Source organism: Dryobates pubescens, chromosome 14 (assembly GCF_014839835.1).
Source record: "Dryobates pubescens isolate bDryPub1 chromosome 14, bDryPub1.pri, whole genome shotgun sequence".
Lineage (NCBI taxonomy): Eukaryota > Metazoa > Chordata > Aves > Piciformes > Picidae > Dryobates > Dryobates pubescens.
Genome location: NC_071625.1, coordinates 10,993,326 through 11,013,631, shown reverse-complemented (window position 1 = coordinate 11,013,631; position 20,306 = coordinate 10,993,326).

Below are 20,306 nucleotides of genomic sequence, written 5' to 3'. Positions count from 1 at the left end.
TATTGTTTGAAAATTTTGCAATTATTCCTTTTCATAATAATTGATGGATACAATCTTAAAGCTTCAAATGAAACTTTAAGTATTAAGTAAGATTGCAATATTCACAGAGAAAGAAAAAAGCATCTCTTTAGATGACTGAAGAATAAATTAGACCATTTCCATTTGTTGCAAGGACACTAAAAAATTGGGGATTTTTTTCTTTTGTATTTTGAACACATTTAGACATCAGATTTCTCATGTGTGTTTCATTGTTTGTCTGTTTTTTTCTTTTGGTTGGGTTGCTTGTTTGGTTGGTTTGTTTTATTTTTTTGGGTTTCTTTGAGTTTTGTTTTGTTTCCATTCTGTATTTTGCAGCACAGGTCAGTTTATCTTGGCAAATAGCAGGGTAAGAGCCTCTTCACTACTGCTCCTGCTGTCAGACTGAGTGGCTCAGTTGGAAGATTGATGCTTTTAACCAATGTGGTTGATAAAAATGCAAAAGTGTTAGCATTATCTTTCCTACAGAAGCAATCAAAATTGTCTACATTTGTCTTTCAAGTTTAAAGTAGTTTGCACTAACCTGATATGAAAAGGTCAGTGTATATCAGTATATAGCAATTGTAAATAAAACTTAGCCATTTTAAAGGCTGTCTTTTAAAACACCAATATCTATCAGTCTTATTCATTGGGCACAGCTCTTCACTCCTTAAGTAGACTCAGTATGCCAGGAATAGAATAGGAATAGGAATAGGAATAGGAATAGGAATAGGAATAGGAATAGGAATAGAATTAACCACGTTGGAAAAGACTTTTGAGATCATTGAGTCCAACCTATCATCCAACACTCTCTAATCAACTGAACTGTAGAATAGCAGAAAGTATCTATGGAAGGTTTCAGGACAAGAAAGAACAACAGGTTGCTGATACTGGAACAATGGCCTAATGATAAAGAAGAGCTGACTGTGGTAAAGAGCCTGAAGTGCAAGACAGGAGGATGCTTGCCTCCATGCTGGAGAAGCTCAACCTCATATGGGGTGAAGATAACAATGGACAGCTGCCTATCAAAGGAGAAAACTCGATTAGCAGCAGTGGTGCAAGAATGTCAGGGAATTGCTTAGCCTGCTTGATTTTTCCTATATAAACTGCTTGTTCCGTACCAATAAATGATTCCTGCTTCACCAAGGGAGTCCGTGCATGCATTCTGACACTAAACTATGGCACCAAGTGCCCCATCCAGTCTCTTCCTAAACACCTCCAGTGATGGTGACTCCACCACCCCCCTGGGCAGCCCATTCCAACAGCCAATCACTCTTTCTGTGAAGAATTTCTTCCTAACATCCAGCCAATCCAGGAACAGCTGCTGGGTTTTCAGAACTGCTGAAAAATGAAGTCACTTGCAAGCTCTTAGTTTCAGAGTTTGGAAATGTGGTTCCTATGAGATGGAAGTGAAAATCCTTACTTGAGATTTATAAATGCATTCTAAAAGAGACAGAAAAGTGAAATATTATGGCAATATACGCAATTATCATGCTTTCCTGAGGGTGGTACTGCTCAAAATATTCTAACTTAATATATGAATGCTCTTTCTGACCATGTCTTTGGAAATTGCAGTATAACTTCCAGTATGTGAATTTAGTCCCTCTTTTTACAAATCTTTCCCCACTTTTCCTTGAAGAGTTATGATGAACACTCAGTTCTGTAAAAAAATAATACAGTAAAAAAGACATTCAGTATTTGCCAGAAGTATCACAATTCAAAACATGTTACCTATTTATCTAAAAATGGTATAGAAATGTTTTAACAGAATTGTTGATTCTTTAAGTCATGTTACCTGCAGAAAGTTTTTTTGTCTTTTTCATGAAACAAGTGCACATACACACAGAATCCCATGGAATGTTAGGAGTTGGAAGGGACTTCGAAAGATCATCCAGTCCAACCCCTCTGCCACATCATGATCACCTAAAGTATATCACGCAGGAATACATTCAGGAGGGTTTTGAATGTCTCCAGAGAAAGAGACTCCACAACCTCTGTGGGCAGCCCATTTCAGTGTTCTGTCACCCTTAAAGTGAAAGTTTTTCCTTATGTTCACGTGGAAGCTCCTATGCTCCAGCAGGCACATGCTGCCTCTTGTTCTACCATTGGACATCACTGAGAAGAGCCTGGCTCCATCCGCACGATAATCACCCTTCACACATTTATAAATGTTAATTCCACTTGCAAATAATGGGACAAGAATCCTTAAAAATGTTTAAATAAATCTTTAGAACAGCAAGAGCTTTTTGAGATGCGGTAATATTCATGACTGTTTATGCAGGTTTTCTTAAATGGTCCTCTTCAGGAATTTGATCACACATTAACTAAAAATATTTGAACATGTTAGTAGAAAAAATCCTTAGAAAAATTATAGGAAAAGTCCTTTAAATTCATAGTTGGTCACACTTCTTTTCTTGAGATGAAGTTACTCATCATGTTATTTAAGGAAATCCAGAAGGCTTACAGTGCTCATAAAATCATTGGGATATGAAATTATTTTTCTTCTATATTGTAACATATTAATAGTTAACCTTTCTGCAAGGGCCTGTATCATTAAAAAATACTACTTCAACTTGTTCACAAGGTATACTCTGTAAGAAATATAACTATGGTAAAGGTTACACGAAGAGCTATATTGTACTTTCTGCCTTTATGACAAAAAGTAAAACCTTTCCATCTGTCTTTGTAGGTTATTTTTTCACCGAATTACTATTGATAGCACTAGAGTTGCAATAATTTCTGTTTTCATTTTAGACCAAAAAGGCAGGAAATAAGAGAAACCCAGCACATTTTCGTAGTGTTGACACTGTCCCTCCCAGGGGCTTGGATCATCTCTTTCAGTTCCCTCCCACTCAGTTAGGGCAAGACAGAAGTTAGAAGAGACTGGAGGGCTTTTTTTCACAGTGGATTTAGATGTGGCTATGTTCAGAAAATCTGACATTGAAGATAGAGGTTGGAAGGGACCTCTGAGGATCATCCTATCCAACCCCACTGCTAAAGCAGGTTCACCTAGATCAGGTTGCAGCCAGGCAGGCTTTGAAATCTCCAGACAAGGAGACTCCACATCTTCTCTGTGCAGCCTGGTCCAGGACTCCATTACTCACAAGGGAAATAAGTTTTTCCTTATGTTTAGATGAAACCTCCTGTATTCTTGTTTGTGTCCATTGCCCTTGTCCTGTCACAGACCAACAGTAAAAAAAGACTGGCCCCATTATCTTGATACCTGTCCTTTAGATGTTGATAAACATTGGTAAGATCCCCGCTCAGTCTTTTCTTCTTCAGGCTCTCTCCTAATAATAGAGATGTTCCAGTCCCTGGATCATGGTGAACTTGTCCAGCAGGACTCCCATCTCCTTCTCATGGCCACTTTCCAACAGGTCAACCCCTAACCTGTACTAGCGCATGGGATTATTCTTTCCCAGGTTCAGGTCTCCATACCTGCCCTTCTTGACTTTTATGAGGTTCCCTGTCTCCCAGTTCTCCAGCCTGTCTTGCTGAATGGCAGCACAGCTTTCTGGTGTGTTAGCCACTCCTCCCAGTTTAGTATCATCAACAGCAGGTGTTTCTCCACTGACTAAAACAGGAACTGTTTTGTGCTCAAAAATTGGTTAATAATTGCAGAAGATATTTTATTTAACAGTTTAGATCATGAGAATCTGTCAGACAACTTCATGGTTGTTTTTTTTTATCAAGTCTAAATTAAGTTTAATTAATGATAAACATCTGATGCTTTTCTGCCTAATTTGATTTAATGATATAATAATTTTGTTTATTTATATATAAAATCATTCTCAAAAAAATGCAAACCACTCTGTTTAGGTAACATCTTCAGTCAGTTGAATTTCATCTTTTTCTTTTTTTTTTTTCACTAATAGAAGTAGGTTTTTATTCATACTAATGGACAATGACATCTCAGCAAGTACATAAATCTCACAGTACCTTGACCTCTTTGCAAAACTGAAAACCCTGAATAAACTTCGACTAAACATTTGTGGGAAGTGACCTTCTTGGTGTTACATGCTGCATTTTATGATGACAGCTCTAATTATTCCTGAGATACAGCCATCAGAAAATTGCCATTTTGCATAGTGTACAAGAATATCAGCATTGCAATTCCCATCACAGTGTGCTAAGTACTCCTGCTGTGTTACAATCCTGTAGTTTTACCTGAACCTGTATTTTGTTTTAGCAAAGGTTAAGAATACTCATTAACCATGTCATCATAAATTATTTCTACTTATTATAGCAGAAATATAGCATGATACAGTAATAGGAAAAGCCATACAGCACAAATATACAGGTTGAGCAGTTAAAATGAAAAGAACATGTTTGGGGTTCTAAATACCTATTTAACATCAAATTGTTCACTGAGTTGTTCTGTTTTCAGCATGACTGTTTTGAATATAAGACAAAGAATTTATCTGTTGAGCACAACAGTAGTCAAAAATCCTAATTAGATTTTCACAGAGAAGATGTTTGGGGGAGTTTCATGATGGAAGGCCAGCACTGTTTGAGTTTCACAGTACTGAAGTCTTTAATTGTAATGCACTAGCTTGAAGCATGCTTCTGAAATCTTCAACATACATTGTATTTCTGTAGTCTTTTAATGTAGCTCATAGGCTAAAACATCTTAATAATTAAGTGTAAACGAGTGGAAGCATCTGCCAGAGGTCATTATTGCAGGAATTTTTAAGGTTTATGATTGCAATTTTGCTTTTCTTGGCTGGTTTGACTATGTTGCAGTGCAGAAGGCTGTTAAATCATCATATGGGTAACACACATACATACACATATGCTCTTGCCTGAGTCTGTTCATAACATTTGCAACAGAAAACACAAAATATAACATGCCTGCACAAAATGGAACAGTGCAAGTACATCCCCCTATAATAAGAATACATTTCTTGTCAATCAGCAAGACATGTATCTACTTATAAATGATTACATTAATCAATCTTTCAACTGATCAAGTTGACACTTAAAGATGAAAATTATATGAAAGTTTAAAATGAAAAAGCTTTTGTGAAAGAAATTAACATTCTGAAATGCAGGACTGCTTCAAACCTAAACATAAAATACTGCAGGACAGAGTTCAAGCAGAGCTTTATTCCACAGTCCACTAGCAAATAGCAAAATCTTCCACTGTTTTCAATTACTTAAGTTTTCCTTCTTTTTGTCCATAAAACTTTTCACTCTTGTGCTTGAAGAGTCATGCAGTAAATCTATTCATTAAAAAAACACCATTTGAGTAGTAACACAAGTAATAAGTACAAGTAATAGCACTAAGTAACAAGTAATATGTAATGGCAACAGAAGTAGCAACACAAAGAAAAATTCTTGTGAGGGAAAGAGATGCCAGCTTGGTTAAAGGCAGTGGGGGAAATTCCTTCTTTTTTCTATAGAGCTCATTCATGTAATGCTTTACAGAAATGTGTAAGGGAGACTGAAAAGTCAGGGTAACAGAAGCAGCTCTTCAGTACTAGCTAGCATTAACTTTTCTGTTTTCTGGGCAGTAGTAATGTGTATGAACACCAAATAAATGTGAATGGAGGTATCATCAGTAATGTTGGAAAAAAAATCCTAAGAAAAATACATTTGATGCTGGTAAAGTACAAGATAAAAAAATAACTCTAAGTTTAGGGGTTTCTCCATATTATTCCTTATATTTGAAATCTAGTAAACAAAATGCACAAAATGTCTCTAAAGGGAATATACTCAAAAAGGCAGATATGTGTAGATTACAGTCAAAAGACTCATATTTCTCTTCTTCTCCTCCAGCATTCCACATACATATGTCCTCAAAGTTCAGACCTATTTTCCTTTTGACCAGCTCTAGATCAGTCTCAATATTCTTTTCTTGAATGCCTGGGGACTTGGCCTTTGGTGACTCCAAGGCAAAGCAGTATGAAGTCAGAAACTTATAGCTCTAGGAGATGAAACAGCTTTTCTATTTGAGCTTGATAATTTATTTATTTGTTGTTGGCACATGTTGGTCATATTAGTTATACTTGTTTCTGGTTATTTGATATGGGATAGTGTATTAATGTCACATGTTTAACAGCAAACCTGCTAAAGAAATTACTTTCCATTTTCATACTACCAGGAAGGTGGTGGAGTCACCATCACTGGAGGTGTTTAGGAGGAGACTCGATGGGGTGCTTGGTGCCATGGTTTAGTTGATTAGATGGTGTTGGATGATGGGTTGGACGTGATGATCTTGAAGGTTTCTTCCAACCTGATTTATTCTATTCTATTCTATTCTATTCTATTCTATTCTATTCTATTCTATTCTATTCTATTCTATTCTATACGATTCTAATCACTTTCCATTGAATTGAAACAATACAAAAAATATTTTCAGAAACATAGAAAGATGCCCTGTGTTTCACTTCAGAAATGGAGAACTTGATACATAGTCTCCTCAGGGTAACATTCTCAGTTAGTTAATATCTTTTTTAGACACTCAAAAATAATTTGTGCAGTAACCACAAACTATTTAAAACATTATCACTCATAAACTGAGGCAAAGCTGTTATTGGAGTTTATTGAGCTTGAATTTGGGGGGTAAAATTTCTTCTACTTCTCTGGTTTTTTGCTGGAATTGGTGTTGATTCATGATTTCTTAATTAAGATAAACTGCCATTTCATATGTTTTGAGCAGTGGCAGGTATCAGGGAGAAACTGTATGTTACATCATTTTTTTGAACATGTTTGTAAAACTGGTGGGTGTACCCACACACAGATTTACAGACTTGCCATTGCTTCTCTATTTAAAGGTATAAAACCTCAAAACCTTATGAAATAGAGCTGGATACAAGAGAACTTGAAAGGAGTGACTAGAAGCAGAGAAGAAAGGCTAATCCATTGAAGAAAAATAATCTGAAAATGTAAAAAAAGGTCCAGAAGCATAGTAAAAATACAAAATTCCTTATGGTTAATCTGATTATATTTCTGAAGTTTACTTGTCACCAATTTTTCTGGAAACAAGCTTGTCTAACAATTTCTTTATTTTTCATCCAGAGAGAAATGTCAGTTCAAACCCACACTGCACAGCAATAGCTCAAGCAGTAAAGCAGATAAGAGGGGACATGAAGCTGTGTTCCTCAAACACAAGGGATCCTTTCTTTCATTGAACTACTTTTGAGATATTTTTAATCCCACCTTATTTGAAGATACTTATTTTTGTTTGACTCCAGCTGTGTAATCCTCAGCAGTAAAGATTCATGCTTTAGACTTCAAAGTATTGCTGTAAACTTATTTTAGATGCTTCCTCTCTCCCATCCAAAACCAACCCTCCTTTCTGTGTGGGTGGTGATGTGGTGGAAGTAGGAGGACTAGATGAATGATTTGTCTGAATGTTTGTGCATTACATTTAGATTGCATGTAAGTGCCAGAAGGTTTCTGTGGATTATTAAAGATTATTGGCACAACTGCAATATTTGCCTAGAGTGCTGTTGTCATGGTGGAAGCTTAACACAGGGACCCACAGAAAAGAAGCTCAAGTATTCATGGAATCATAGAATCAATAAGGTTGGAAAAGACCTCAAAGATCATCAAGTCCAACCTGTCACCCAAGACCTCATGACTACTAGACCATGGCATCAACTGCCATGTCCAATCCCCTCTTGAACACCTCCAGGGATGGTGACTCCACCACCTCCTTGGTGATGAGGAGAGAAAGTAGGTGCCCTGAACTCACAAGAAATGCCAGACAACTAGAGATTTTTGAGAAGATTATACATAAAAGCCCAGAGACAAACGGTGTTCTAGTTCAAAGCTCAGCCTGTAGCAATTTCCTGCCTTAAAAGCCTAGAATTTACATTGCCAGATATGTTAAAATCAACATGAATCGCTTTCACGTGGGTAGGAAAACATATCAATGTCACAGCTTTCAGTGGTAATTTCAAAATGCTTACCTTCAGGTCATCTAGTCCTGATTTTTTCATAAATTGGGAATTTACCTACTGGTGATTTAAGCCTGAGTGCACTCACTCTGTCACTGATTATTATTCTTTACTGTCCAGGAATTCAGAATATCACTCCCAGTTTTTATATGTATGGTTTTGTCCCTTTCTTATTCTTTTTATGTTTCTTTCTTAAAAAAAAAATATTAAAAAAATTCTTTTCATTTGTTTGGTTTACTTTTTCAACTCAGCTACGTTTATGCTTATAAGGCTCTCCTGTGGCATTCAGAATTCTGCTTTTCAAGAGAAGACAAACATACTTACTGTTGTCAAAGTGGAGGGAAAAAGTAGAGAAGAACAATTGGGTATGGAATATACCTTAAAGTTTTTATGTAAAAAGAAATTGCTGTCCTATTTTGTGTTGTAGGGGAAAGACATTGGATAGTGCTGATCGTATACACCTATGACCAGATTTCCAAAAGGTGAGATGCTTAGACATGGACAGAAAATTATTCTCTAAAGAGCTTTACATTGGGGGAAAAACAAACCAAGCAACCAACCAACGAGTCAAAATTAATTACTTTTGCTGTGAAATTGTAAGGATTAAAAAAAATAAATAAATTCTTATGCTAATATTAAGATGTGGACAGTACCTGTAGGACCTGTGTTCCCAAACCCTCCATAATCTCCATTATGATATTTTGATAAATGTGCAATGCAGTATTAACTGAAACACAGTTTATGAAGCACATCTCGTTCAGAGCATCTGGTAAATCAAATGTAATAAAAAAATACCTGACAAAAAATATTCAGAAAAGCATTGAATTTTAACGAGGGACAGGTTTTCAGAATTAGTAGGAAGCAGAAGAATACATATATTCTTCCCTAGTATATTTCAAAACACAAAGGAATTCATATTACTGCTTTAGCAGGACTTATATTGAGACATATGTATTAGAAAATTTTGCTCTAAGATAGTGGGATGATGATTTAAAAAACATATGACTATATATATCCATCAAACTATTTATTCTGAGGCAGCAGCTGCAAGCAAGATTTTCAAACTAAAAGCTAAAACAATTTGAATTTATGTGAATCAATCTTAATATAAAAATAATCTCAGTATATATCATTTTAGATTTAATCACCATCTGAATTGCACTTCTACCTTAGTGAAAAATACAGGTTTACTTTGAAATTAATACCTGCTTTGGATTCAGAAAAAAAAACCAAAAACAAAACCACAAATAAATTAATTTGAACTAATAGATATAAATGAGAGTCTGTATGTATTACATGAAAATAAGAAAGTACCAGCTATGTACTGTAGCCAAATAAATATTTTCATCCTTTAACCATCTACTTGTATAATTCAGCTCATAAAGCCAAAATAAAATAGGCAATTTTCCTTCTACCATGTATTTGTCTGTGGATAATATGCACTGGTCTTCATTGATTATCATATAAACAAGAACTTCAATAGGAAGTGATTAAAGATTTCCAAAATGATGTTAAATATAACAGATATTTAAATGTGTTATGAAGTCTGAGACATGATTCTCAGGATGGTATTTTGATTTCCAATATGTGGTTTGATTCAAGAGCTAGGAAGTTTAGAGTGTTTAACTTAGTATAGTTCTTCAGTGTTCTCTAAAATAAATCTTCACTCATGCAAATGGCTTATTCAGACTCCTAATTTATGATATCCTTCCTACATTGCCTCAGTATTTTTAACTCTAATAATTATTTAATGCTATGTTTAAAGCAATTTTGTGCCATTGGGTTCTCAGTGAGGCTTCTACAACATTTAAGAAGATAAAATAATAGACAAAAGTCTGGTTTCTAATAACTCAATGTATTTTCACTTTCTAGATTAAAATCTTGGTAGTCTCACCTCGGGAGAGAACTGCAACTTCTTTACACTGACAGACTCCATTTTCATTGAATGGAGTACTAAGGAATTGGCAAAAATGCAAGTTTCATTAAAACTTGAAGTTACTTGAAGCTATAGATTACACTCAGAGCTGGAGGGGCAGGAAAATGCCCTTGTAGCTTCTTGTATAAAGGTAGCCCTAAATTCCTATTGCTTTCAGTAGTGTACAGAACTCTCCATACATTTGTATTTTTAAAGCAAAGTGTCAAGATTAAACTCATTATAAGCAGTAATGAAAGAATTCTGAACTAGCACAGTGCTCTGCATAGAGAAAAATGTTCTCAGTGAAGGCCTGACTTCACAGCCTCTGATTCCTTGATATCCTCAGAAGGATCAAAAGAAGCTATTTTTTAATTACTTAGGAATGAATCATGACAATTTTCTTCTTTGTCACCTTTTTCAATTTTTGCATTCCAGAAAAAGGATAATTTTGAACTGCGGCAGTGATACAGAGTTGTGAGATGTTTTCAAGACTGTAATTCATGAACACATTTACCTGTGCACCTGTGTACCTTGTTCCAGGTGAGGCACTTGTATCAGTGAGACAATATATGAAGTTGATACACATCAAAGCTGCTAACCTTTCAGCTTTTCTTTATTGATTTTATCTACTATTTTTTTGTACTCAATATTCCAAATTATTGTGTAAAAAGATTTTGGTTTTTTTTTTCTTGATGAAGCAAGCTAAATATTGTTGCTGAAAAAAAGTACATGTCTCTAAAATCAATAGTAATTTAATTCACTTCATGGAGTTATACCTAGGCAGATGTAAAGTGGTCTGAAAACTAGCTGGATATTTTGCAGAGCAGCCCAGAGGCTGCTGCTGAATGGTGCAAAAACTAGTTGGATACCAGTTATTAGTGACATTCACCCCATGGGTCAATACTGTGTCCTAGTTAGCATCTTTGTTAATGATCTGGATAACACTGATTCTTGTTTTGTGTTTTGTATTTGACAAGCACAATATTTGTGTTCAGACAACACTATTTAACATGCTTGAGATTTCTTCCTTGCTGTGGGAATGGTTAAAGTACTGTGGTAAACTATTCGTGCATGAATCCCTGATATATAGGCAAAAAAAACCAAGATCAGGTTCAGCAATCCTCTAGCATGAACCAAGCTCCACAGTGCCTGCATCATCTCTTGTGCACCTCTTCCTGGGTTCTTCTTCAGGGATGAACCAATTAGCAAGGTAGTGAAAACAAGTTTACTCTTTTAATTTCATCTGTTTGGTCCTTTGTCCTGCCTCTGCCATCTCACACAGGAATAGAATGCTGCAACCACTTGCTCAAAGATGCTGTGGAGTCATCAAAAAAACCTTACATATGGTTGTGGGCCATCATCTCCAGGTGGCCCTGCCTGAGCAGCATTGTTGGACCAAATGACTTGCAGAGATTCATTCCAATCTCAAGCATTCTGTGTTTTCAGATGTAAATTTTTGTTAGGTGAGAAAAGACTGTGAATATATGTGTACAAATTTATCACTGTGACAGCTACACTAAAAATAAATAAATAAATAGCATAATGATATTCATCCCTATGGTTGAACAACTTTTTCAGATTTCAAATCAATTAAACACATTCTTTTAGAGAGAAAAAAAAAATTACAATGGGACTGTTGTGAACTCTGAGGTGCATCATTATTTGCTGACCATGTTTGGTCTTCAGAGAAGGTGAAAATTGCTTCTTTGTTTCTTGAAACCTTTACCACAACTTTACTCTTTCATCTGTCACAGTCAGATACTCTTGCCATTTGCAGGATAAAACTCAGTGCTTTTGTTGGTGGTTTACTCTCATGGCTATCTGTACATAAGTATGGTATGTTTTCTTGTCTGCCTCTTGAATTGATGTCTCTACCAACTGACAGCAGAATTTCAGTCTGCAATTTGATGCACTATCTGAGCTTCACAAAAGAACTTCAGTGATTAAACTTTGATAGAATGCTCTTGGCTATAAGTGTCCTTAACTGAAACTTTAAATTAATATGCATATAGTGTAAATTAGATGCTAGCTAATATGAACACAGTATTCATTCATCCAATATACTCAGAAAACAATTTAGACTCAATAAAAAAGTGAAATTGTATTAATAGATGCAGTTGGATGTACCTACTTATGAATGAATTATTACTTTGCCCCTTGACAGAGTCTGGATCTATACATGAAAATAAATAAAAAGATAAATCTCATAGGAGAGGATATTCATCTTATTTTCTAAGTGACTCCAATTTAGTGAGGATTAACCTTTCTAGTGAAAGATGACTTGTTGTTGACTGGTATCAGTAGCATTTCTAATGGCTAAAATTGTGAAAAATACTCATATTAATACAGAATCACAGAATTGCAAAACATTAGAGGTTGGAAGGGACCTCCAGAGATCATCAAGTCCAACCCCCCCCAGCAAAGCAGCATCACCTAGGGTAGTCAGCACAGGAATACGTATATATGCACTCAGCTTCTCTCAGCGTCTTCCTATTTTTTTTTGCTTTTTTGCTTTGTTGAAATACAGACAGGTCAGTTACAGCTTTTTCCTACACTTTCTCCCCTAATCTTTCACATTTTTTATCAGCTATTATTCTCACTGACTTTATTAATTCTTGAGTCACTGAAATGGCAATATTCAAGGACAATATAAATGCTAGAGGTATCAATCAGTAAAGAGAGAAAAGGTTCTTCTTGTTTTCTTGGTTTGGGTTGTTATTTTTGGTTGATTGGTGTTTGTTTTGGTTTGGTTTTCCTTTATTTTTTTTTCTTTATTCTAGGTTTTTTCCTTTATTCTCCTCTTTTTCTTATTCTGTTTCCTTTTCCTTACCAAAGGCATTCACAGAAATAGACCTTAAGTTTTCTTCAGAGACAAGACAAAACATTGGACTGCCAAAAGAGCTACAGTTACCACTGTCATCATCATATTCGATCTGGTGCAACAAATCTGTATGAAAAAAACACAGCTCACAACATTTCAAAGTTTATCTGTATTGACATGCATAATTCTACATCAAAATTTCCCACTTATTACACAGTTTTGTCTAGTGAGAGGATGGAAAATAAATATGTTCACCTTTTTTTTCAGAAGTTGCCAGAGTGCTGCAAACATCTGCAAACTGAATGCCTTATTTATACTCTTACATTGGTCTACTACAGTACCTTGCTAAATTCAGAGAGGCAATTGCAATTAAAATTGGCTCTCTATATTTTCACTGTATTTTTGATGTAGTTTAAAGTCTTTAAATACCTGAACAGTTGTGGAGAAATGATGGATTTAAGGGTGTTTTTATTCTGTAAAAAAACTGTCTAGAAAAACATCTTTTCTTGTTAATTATGCAACAAGGTATAATATCCTCCTAGCCTGCAGTGTCTGAGTTACTCTTTGTACATTATAAATAGAAAATTCTATCTATTAATTGATTCAAATATCAAGAATTTTCATCTCTAAGCTCTGTTTGATGAGACCAGTCATTCAGTTCACTGCTTCATATCTTTCCAGCTTGAAATGTCATGTCTTGAGTGGCAGACTTTCTCTTCCTTTGTTCATCCAATTTTATTTTCTTTTCTTAACAGTTGTGGAGGTAAGGAGCTGGCAAATCACAGATCTGGTCCTTTCTCTCCAATCATGCATCTATTTTTTATCTATTTAAGGTAAATTAAAAGGGCTTCAGGAGTGTGTTCTGTGAGGGAGATACAGTGGAATCTAAATTTTTATGTAATCCACTCTATCAAATAACTGAAGGGTATTTTCATGATACAGAGCATAGTTTGTGCTTCATTAGTAAATCATTTGGTCATTAAGACTATTGACCAAATTTAGACTAGTTGTGAAAGCCATTGAATGAAATCTCCTAATTTCCTCTAGTTCTAAATATAATGTATTGACTTAATTAAAAAATCACAGAATAAATTTAACCCAGCCCTATTTTAAACCTTATCAGAAAATCAACTCATATGAAATTCTGTAGTTCTGCAGTTTCAGTACTTTTCATTACTGAAAAGATGGAGAAAGTTCTCTGAAACTTTCCATGACCTGCTGCTTGCCATAAAGCTGAGTGAAATCTGTGCATGTTTTACAGCAGTGCTTGAAACTTCACAGCCATCTAGAAAACCTGGGTAATTTACTACTGAGGAGATTCAGCTTAGAAACTCTGTAGTAACCCAATATACCTACTTTGTATGTGCTTTTGCAATAAAATCTTAGGATTACTCCTGAGTTTTTTTGTCCTTTGTTGTTGTTTATTGCTACTTTTCCCCAGGCCAGTTCTTCAGCTTTAGTTTAGAAACACAACAAAAAATAATAAAACCACTACCTTGTGACGGGTAGTATTTGCATCAGGAATAGCGTGGCCAGCAGGAGTCATCGTGCCCCTGTACTCAACACGGGTTAGGCCACACAAGACTTTAAATGCCTCAGCCCTTTCAAATTGCATGAGGCTGAAGCTTGATAAATGAGCTGTTAGTTCAGATGTCCTTTGTTTCTGCTTTTTATTCATTTGGTTGGTTTGGGGTTTTTGTTTGTTTAGTTTGGTTTCTTTTTTGTTTTTAAATAAATCAAAACTAACCCTTCTATTGATTAGTAAGGAATTAATAAACTGCATAAAGAATAATATGGAATATCAAACATCATAAAATCACAGAATCACCAAAGTTGGAAGACACTTCAAAGATCATCAAGTCCAACCCATCACCACAGACCTCATGACTAAACCGTGGTACTAAGTGCCACATCCAATCTCCTCTTGAACACCTCCAGGGATGGTGACTCCACCACCTCCCTGGGCAGCCTATTCCAATGGTTAAAATCTCTTTCTGGGAAGAACTTTCTCCTCACCTTGAGCCTAAACTTCCCCTGATGCAGCTTGAGACTGTGTCCGCTAGTTCTGGTGCTCACTGCCTGGCTAATTACATAGTTTCCATTTACTCACAATTTTGACAAACTATTGAAAAATATCAGGCAATCAATTCAGAAACATCTTAAGATTTTTTTAAGTGCATGTAGTTATAATTATTAACAAAGTAGATGTGATTTATAAATATTTAAAATATTTTGAAAGTTTTTGGTCAAGTCTGCTTCCATGATATTTGTATTTTCATTCTGCTAGTTGCCTGTCCACTTGGTTGTTTTAAAAGTGCAGCTTACAACTTGAAAGGCAATGAGACATTAAAAATTCACTGCTCCATTTAATAGAGTTCAGGAAAAGCTAGTAAATCCCTTAGGAGCCTCATAAATTCAAATTCTTCTTCATGAGCTATATGATTGATGGCCCAAAGTCTGCCACAGTCACTGTGTATAAAAGGAACATGTATCAAGCAACTTTGAATTATCTGAATGCCACTGGTATTGTGATTATTTTGTCAGGTCATTGATGTGGACAGTGTGCTGCTTTTGTGGATCCTCAGAAGCTGCCTGTGCCTCATACCCCTAGAGATTCAACACTGCATGTTCCACCAATAAATGTATCATATATACTCAAAATAATCTTCAAGGATTTATGCATGATTACATTGTGGGTTTTTTTCCCTTTCATTATGGAGCATTAAGTGTCTCTTGCCCGTACATTTTTAGTATCACCTTGAAGCAGCTGCAATTATTTTCCAGAGACCAATAAGACTATGTTGTGTCTTACGACAGAAAGACTGGAGACTTCTTGAACTCCTGTAAAGAGAAACTTTACTCAGACCAATGGCAGGGTACTCCAGGTGACAGGGAGGTAATACATTCTTGTAAATAACATTGAGGATTGCATTTAAATAACAAGGTAAAAAAGCGTTACTGATTAATAAATATTTTGTCAGTAGTAAAATAGTGAAAGTTATTTCCTACACAACATATTAACACATTAACTTATTAACATATTAACCAGCACCAGAACAAGAGGACACAGTCTCAAGCTGCACCAGGGGAGGTTTAGGCTGGATGTTAGGAAGAAGTTCTTTACGGAAAGAGAGATTGGCCATTGGGATGTTCTGCCCAGGGAGGTGGTGGAGTCACCATCACTGGAGGTGTTTAGGAAGAGACTGGATGGGGTGCTTGGTGCCATGATTTAGTTGATTAGATAGTGCTGGATGATAGGTTGGACTTGATGACCTCAAAGGTCTCTTCCAACCTGGTTCTATTCCATTCCATTCCATTCCATTTCATTCCATTCCATTCCATTCCATTCCATTCTATTCTAAATATTACTTATGATGAGACTATTCACAATGGTCTCTATGCATACAGCTTTTTAGATCTCCTTCTCTGTTTCAAACTCCATCTCTCAAATACCCCATAAATCCCTATAACACAATATTGCAAAATTCTTTACTATGAATAGATACCAAGGAAACCAAAGTGGAACTTATAAATATGTATTCTAGTGGACATGTGCATGTGCTGGAGCAAGGGAAGCTAAAGGAGATGTCTTCATTCTCAGAAGAATGGAGATTTATGACTAAGGTCAAGTAAGTTAGTTACAAGTGTGGCTGAAGTAGCTCCATGAATTTTAATTTATTCACATTTCTCTTAATCTTATTCTTCCTATCAAAATGAAGGATTTGAAACGTTAATAAGTTAAGCTACTCAAGGTAAATTATATATAATTAATTACCTTCAAACTATAAAAATGTAGCTGTTAATTTTCTACTTAAGAGACAATTGTAAAATTAAAGGTCACAGTATTATATACTAAGGTTTTGTAAAAAGGCTAGATTACCTGTGGGTTGTTTTTTTTTTAATGCTAACATTTCAGCCATTTCTCTATGTTCTAAAAATCTGACCTCAGTTAATTAATGTCAGTACAGGATATTGAATAGAATCATTAAGGGTAATAACTGTTTGGGACATCCTTAAAGACATCAAAGGCATAAGTTTTATCCCTTCAGTTTTCATGGTTATTTGCATATATTTACTTAAGAGCATACTCCTTAAATACTAGCAGACACTGAAATAAAAAAACAAGTTCTCAAGCTTCAGGCAGTACAAATCACCAGTCTGACAAGTTAAATGACATACCCAGGTGCCTGCACCAAGATACCAATCAGTCACAATAAATAATTTTCCAAGGTGAACTGATTTGCAAGATGAGAGCTTTATCCATGATACATAAATGAAGGGTGATGGAATGTATGTGGCAAGAAAACAATGGAATCATATAGATTCAGAATCCTAGAGTCGGCTATTAATTTTCCTTTCCTTTATACTGACTTTCAACCAGATTTTGTCATCATCTCAGAGAAAGAATTAGTGAGTTCATGTGTCCTACAAATGGACAAAAACTATTTACTTACACATCTCTGAGCTACCTGATGGCAGAGACTTCTGTCAGTAGCATATATTCTGCCCAAGGAACAGAATACTTCCTGACTGTATTTGAAGAATTGTCCTTAACTGAGCAACCTGTGAAATCAAATTTCAGTATGATGAACTTGAAGGAAGAGAAATAGGAGACATTGCAGATTGGGTAAAAACTTGTCCTTTGCAATGTTCATAATAGCTTAGTCTGTTATTAGCAGTGACACCATATCATGAGTGCTATAAAGAAATCTTTTAAACCAATATTTTCCTTGTAATTCCACATCTTTTTCACACAGAATCCCAGAATGATAGGGGATGGAAGGAATCTCTGGGGGTCATCTAATCCAACCCCCCTGCTAAAGCAGGTTCACCTAGGTTAGGTTGTAAAGGAACACATCCAAGCAGGTTTTGAGTCTCCAGAGAAACAGACTCCACACCCTCTCTGGGCAGCATGTTCCAGTGCTCTGTCACTCTCAAAGGAAGGAAGTTGTTCCCTATCTTTAGATGGAACAACTGGGTTTTCCCACTGTCCCTTTTCCTATCACTGAGCATTACTGAAAAGAGTATGGCTCTACCCTCCTGACTCCTGCCCTATCAATCGCTAAGCCTACCTCTTACTTGTTGAATGGAGTTGTTCCACCCCATGTACAGGACTCTAAATTTGCCCTTGTTGACATTCCCCTGATCCCAAACTCCCTGCTTGCAGTTTTCGGGTTAGCTAAACATATATGAGATAAATAATGGAGCTTTCCAAAATAATCTGAATTACTTTAATATTCTTGGATCCTCCATAGTAATTCCTGTCTGTAGCAGTTCAGAGAGATCATATTTATGTGTATTTCCAATTAGATCATCCCATTGAGCTATGAGGAATGGTATAAACTGAGATATAATGGAATCATAGAGTATGTGGGGTTGAAATAGGCCTCCATAAAGTGTCGGATTCTGCTGCTTCTCTGTGTATGTGTGTGTATGCATACACAGATGTAGCCAAAAGTCTATTTGCCATATATGGTTTCTGACATCTTTCTTTGAATGCTTATAAGAACCTCTTTTCAGAGATTTAGAGCTGGTCCTCAGGGAAATGTGACTTGATGGTTTAGAGTAAAATGTCCATCAAGTGATGTTGCCAGGATTAATCTTTTTTCTCCCAACATTTTCTTTATTAATCTGTATGTAGAATGGCTGAAAGCAATGCCTGCCATCAAATGAAACCCAAATTTGTTCTTTTTGATTTTCTAATTAGGTTCTGTATTCATTTTACTGTGATATGCAGATACTGTACCTGGTTTCTGGCAGTATCCTGATTGAATACTGTTCAGCAGCAGTGTCTTTCTAAGTAACTACAGCAGTCAGTCATACATGCTTCATTAACTTAAGTGTAGTTAGTATTTGAAATTTTAGGATGAAAAGAAGCCAGGAAAATCATTTAAGTAGAGTGTATTCTGCCTTAACAGTTTTCTGTGCATGGTTAAATGACTAAATCAAAGAAAATGGAAACAGAAATAGCAGTCTTCTGGGTCACTTCCTATTATTTGCTCTGTGGTCTCCAGGAGAAAGCCATTTCTTATCATAAGTGTATGCATTTTAAATCTCAGGTGATGCAAATATACAGTCTTAGAAATAGGAACATAGTTTTTAAAACCAGTCCCTAAATAATATAGGAAATGAAGACACAAGTTGTGAATAATAAACAACAAACCCTAGCAACAAAATAAACCAATTATAAACAAATCAAAGCAGAACACAAAATAAACAGAAGCTGCTGAAGTGCAAAATGTAAAGAGAGAAAATCTCAAAGGGATTGACTATTCCTCCCAACTGGCCTATATTCTTCTCAAGTGGCTAGTTTTAATCAACCATCATCCAAAGTATTTTCCCCTTGATACCAGAACAGATAATATACAAACACCTAACACCTCTTTTTAAATGTAGACTCTGTTCTTACTTAGCCTCTCACTGCAACATCAAAGGGCTGAAGGGGTTCTCATGAGGTCTCTAGTTCAGCCTTCTACTCAAAGTAGACTTAGCTTTGAGAGTATACCAGGGTTCTCAGGCAGATCTTGGAAACCTTCAACATCAGAAGGTATCACATCTTCATCAGGCAACATTTTTCAGTCCTGTACCTGGAAAGGAATAACTCCTTTCATGAGCGCAGTTTAGGGGCTGACTACTGAAAAGGAGGTCTGTGGAGAAGGACCTGGGAGTCCTGGTGGAAAAAAGTTCACTATGACCTAGCAGCTGCCCTCATGGCCAAGAAGGTAAATGGTATTCTGGGGTGCATTAAGAAGAGTGTGGGCAACAGGTCCTCTCTACTCTGCCATGATGAGGTTGCACCTGAATTACTGTGCTCTGTTCTGGGCTCCCCAGTTCAAGGACAGGGAACTAGTGGAAAGAGTCCTAAGGAGAGACATAAAAATGATTATGGGACTGGATCATCTCACTTAAAAGAAAAGGGTGAAAGACATAGGAGTTTAACCTGGAGAAAAAAAATACTGTGAGGGGATCTTATCAATGCATAAATATCTAAAGGTGGAGGTCAAGAAGGTGGGGCCAGCCTTTTTTCAGTGATGCCAGTGACAGGACAAGTGCATCAGGTGCAAACTAGACCATGGGAGGTTTCACTTGAACTTAAGGAGTAACTTTGTCACATTGATGGTCCTGGAGCACTGGACCAGGCTGCCCAGAGACGTCACAGAGTCTCCTTATCTAAAGACTTTCAAAACCTGTCTGGACATATTCCTGTGCACCTACTTTAACAGAAGGGGTGGATTAGATGATCTCCAGAAGACCCTTCCAACCTCTACCATTCTATGATTCACAGTCATTGTGGTGAAAAAAAGTTATAAGGAAAACTCAGACTGCTTCCTTTTCATTCATGACCACCGTCATTCATTACCCTCTCTTGCACTTCAATAATATCCCTAGCTTTGTAATCTCACTAACTTTGCCATAGGTACTGAAAGGGTATTGAAGTATTGAGTATTTACATAAGCATTTAAATAAGAATATTTTATTCCCTCTCTTCTTGGAAGGATAGCAACAATTTTTGCTATTAATATATTTACTGTGAACAAACAAATAATTTGAATGCTGATTTATTAATGTAAATCTCCGAGAACTCATAGGGAATAACAAGTGAAAAAAAAAAGTTTCAATCAAGTCACTTATCAATGATTTATTTGATAGA